The sequence below is a fragment of the Petaurus breviceps genome, unplaced genomic scaffold (genome assembly GCF_028583685.1).
Source record: "Petaurus breviceps papuanus isolate PSGF00001 unplaced genomic scaffold, PetGlider_PUasm1.0 91133, whole genome shotgun sequence".
NCBI classification, from domain to species: domain Eukaryota; kingdom Metazoa; phylum Chordata; class Mammalia; order Diprotodontia; family Petauridae; genus Petaurus; species Petaurus breviceps.
Window position 1 is genome coordinate 21,281,664 of NW_027187419.1, and position 4,224 is coordinate 21,285,887.

The window sequence follows — 4,224 nt, forward strand, 5'->3', positions numbered from 1 at the left end:
GAGAGAGAGAGAGAGAGAGAGAGAGAGAGAGAAAGTGTGTGTATTATTTCTTGCCTTCTCAGTGGGTGGAGGAAGGGGTTGGGGAGGAAGAGAATTCAGAGCTGAAAATAAAAGCAAAAAATTTTAAAAGAATCTCTGATCTAATTGGTCAGATGTCAGTTTTGGAAGAAACCATCAGAAGGTTCCCTAGAATTTATGCTGACTTCTGTGATTTTTAAGTATTTTATCAGTTACTTTCTTGAAGGCACAGATGCCATGCTTATTTGCAGATGATATAAAACTGAGAGGGAGAGCTAATATACTGGATGATAGAAAATAAAAATTTGATGGGTTAATAGCTCAGGTTAAATCTAGTAAGATGAAATTTAATAGAAATAAAATTAAGTCTTATATTCAAAGTTTAAGGCTTTGCAGACACCGCCACCAGGAGTCCTCGACTTGGTTCCGTCCGCCAGACGGCGATCCCCGCCACCTCTTCCTCTGCGGTCGCTCCCAGCCCTGGCATCTGTGGCCATGGCCAACCTTAACGTGTACTTTGACATCGCCGTCGATAACGAAACCCTGGGCCAGATTCCTTTCGAGCTCTTTGCAGACAAGGTTCCAAAGACAGCAGAAAACTTCCGTGCTCTGAACACTGGAGAGAAGGGATTTGGTTACAAAGGATGCTGCTTCCACAGAATCATTCCTGGGTTCATGTGCCAGGGTGGTGACTTCACATGCCATAATGGCACTGGTGGCAGGTCTATCTATGGGGGGAAATTTGCTGATGAGACCTTCATCGTGAAGCAAACTGGTCCCGGCATCTTGTCCATGGCAAATGCTGGACCCAACACAAATGGCTCCCAGTTTTTCATCTGTACTGCTAAGACTGATTGGTTGGATGGCAAGCATGTTGTCTTTGGCCAAGTGAAAGGTGGAAGCCATGGAGCTTTTCGGTTCTCGGGATGGCAAGACCAGCAAGATCACTATCGCTGACTGTGCACAGCTCTCATAAGGTTTTTGTTTTGTTTTGTTTTGTTTTGTTTTGTTTTTTGTCTTAACCATCAAACCATTCCTCTGTAGCTGGAAAGAGCACCCCCAAATCCCATCTTCTCTTATGCCCTGTAATCCTTGTGTACTCACTTGCTGCAATTCTCTTTGGATTTCACTTCCTTTTTCCTTCCACAAGTCTGACTAGACAACAGAGTTAAGTTTATGATTATGAAATAAAAACTAAACTACAAAAAAAAAAGTTTAAGAACTTCAAAAAATACAAGATAGGAAGAAGATAGCTATCAATTTTCTGAAAAAAAAAGACTGAGATTTTAATGTACTAAAAATGATATTATGAGTTGATATTGTCATATAACTTCCACAAAAGCATAATGACATCAGAGCCTGCATTGAAAGAAGCATAGTATCTAGGATGGGGAGGAAATAACCACTTATTTTGACAACATGTAGACAGTTGTGTTCAGTTCTGGGCTCTACGTTTTAGAAAGGACATTGAAAACCTAGAGAGTAGGGATAAATTGCCCATTCTTCCCACTGTAAGAAAATATATTTCTGGAAATACTATCAACAGCAATAAATCTAGAGAAAGAAATTAAAAGAGTAAAAGTAGGTAAAGAAGAGATAAAACTATACTATTTGCTGGTGACATGATATACTTGGAAAATCCTACAAAATCAATAAAGATACTAATTGAGACAATAGCTTCAGCACAGTTGTGGGTTATAAAAATAAACCTGCAAAGATCAATAGCATTGGTGTCTAAAAGCAACAATAATGAAATCCAAAAAAGGACCCACATGCATAAAAATATCTATATCAATTCTTTTTGTGGTGGCCAAGAATTGGAAATTGAGGGGATGCCCATCAGTTGGGAAATGGATGAATAAATTGTAGTATATGAATGTAATTGAATACTATTGTGCTATAAGAAATGGTGATCAGGCACAGCCAGGTAGCACAGTGAGTAAGAGCACCAGCCCCAGAGTTGGGATTACCTGGGATCAAATCTGGGCTCTGATACTTAGCACCACACCCAGAAATAACTGGCCGTGTAACCTTGAGCAAGTTACTTAACCCCAATTGCTTAAAAAAAAAAAAAAAAGAAATGGTGATCAGTCAGATTTCAGAAAAAAACCTGGAAAGAATTACCTGAACTGGTGCTGACTGAAGGAGATCATTGTATGCAGTAACAGCAACATTTTGTGATGATCAGTTATGATAGACTTAGTTCTACAGTACAATGATCTAAGACAATTCCAAGAGACTCATGATGGGAAATGCTATCCACATCCAGAGAAAGAACTCTGGAATCTGAATTCAGATGGAACCATAGTATTTTCTCTTTTTAATTTTTTTCTTTCTTGTGGTTTTTCACTTTTGTTCTGATTCTTCTTTTCCAACATGACTGATTTGAAAATATATTAGATATGACTGTCTGTGTATAACCGATATCATATTGTTTGCTGTCTTAGGGAGGGAGAAGGGAAAGAGAGGAGAAAGAAAAAAAATTTGGAGCTCAAATCTCATAAAAGAAAATGTTGGAAATTATCTTTACCTATAATTGGAAAACAATAAAATACTATTAAGCAAAAAAATAAAAAAAAAGGCAAAACCAAGATGGCAGAGAAAAAGCAGGAATTTACTTGAACTTGTCCCCCAGTCACCTCCAAATACCCGTAAAAAATAACTCTAAACAAATTGCAGAGATACAGAACCCACAAAATGACAGAGTGAAACATACCTCCAGCTGAAGAAAGCCTGGCAGGCCAACAAGAAGGGTGTATCACACTGGGCTGGGAGCAGAGTGCAGTCGCATAAGCACTGCACCAGCACAGATCAGACTGGAGTAGACCTCAGGGGACTAAATCATTGGCAGCTGTGATGGTTTCCAGATGCCTCAAGCCACAAATGCCAAAGGCAAAATAAAAGGTCAGTGGGTAAACTTTGTTGGACCTGGGTGAGAGAAGAGTGTGGTACAGCCCCAGCCCCAGGGCAGCAGAGTTGGTGGCTGTGGCAGTGGTGATAGTGGCAGCAGCAGCGATAGCAGAAGTGGCTTCTTCCAGAGTTCCAGGCCCACAGATGATGGAGCTGATCAGAAGGCAACTGCAGGGATCTCTTTTCTGGCACTGAGGCAGGATTCTCTTGCTTTTCCCTGCTCAGATCTAAGTTGCAGTCTTGGATGGTGGTCCTAGGGTCAGGAGGAGTGGGGGCATAGCAGAACTTGTGGTGGCTGTGGAGAGGAAATCGTCCTCATAGTTCTGAGGCAGAAAAGAGAGTCTGTGGTCATTCACAAACCAGACCACAGAAGAGGAGAGAAGTAACACTTCTCCTTTGATCATATCACCTTAGAAGAACTGAAAATATACAGGTGCCTAGAAGTAGCTCTTACAGGAGCTGTGAAAACCCCAGAAATTTAGGACACAACACTTGCCACTCTAGAAGCAGAGTTGTACTTTTGCAAAGAGCTCAAAAGTCAAGTAATTGACTGGGGGAAATGAGAAAACCGAGGGAAAAAACAAACTATAGAATCTTTCTTTGGTGACAAAGAAGGGCAAATCATAAAATCAGAAGACAATAAAGTCAAAACTCTTGCATCAAAATCCAAAAGAAAAATAGGAATTGGTCACAGGCCATGGAGGAGCTAAAAAAGGATCTTGAAGCAGAGGAAAAATTGGAAAGAGAAATAAGAGTGATGAAAGGAAATCATGAAAAGCAAATCAATAGCTTGTGCTAAAGGTGACCCAAAAAACATACTGAAGAAAATAACACCTTAAAAATAGAGGGGCGGCCAGGTAGCACAGCGAGTAAGAGCACTGGCTCCAGTGTCAGAACGACCTGGAGATCGAATCCCAGGCTCAGACACTTAGCACCCACCCAGAAACACCTGGCTGTGTAACCTTGAGCAAATTAATTAACCCCAATTGCTTAGGGGCGGCCAGGTGGCTCAGCGAGTAAGAGCACTGGCTCCAGTGTCGGGATGACCTGGATCAAATCCGGCCTCAGATACTCAGCACCACACCCAGAATTAACTGGCCGTGTAACCTTGAGCAAGTTACTTAACCCCAATTGCTTAAAAAAAAATAGACTAACTCAAATGACAAGAGGTCCAAAAAGCCAATGAGAACAAGAATGCCTAAAAAAGCAGAACTTACCAACTGGAAAAGGAGGTCCAAAAGCTCACTGAAGAAAATAATTCCTTCAAAATTAGAATGGAGCAAATGGAAATTAACA

General features: G+C 40.8%; 1 pseudogene; it reads left to right on the top strand.

The window, feature by feature from the left end:
* Positions 1–366: 366 nt before the first annotated feature.
* LOC138154683 (peptidyl-prolyl cis-trans isomerase A pseudogene) lies at positions 367–975 on the top strand (annotated as a pseudogene).
* The last annotated feature ends 3,249 nt before the right edge of the window (positions 976–4,224 follow it).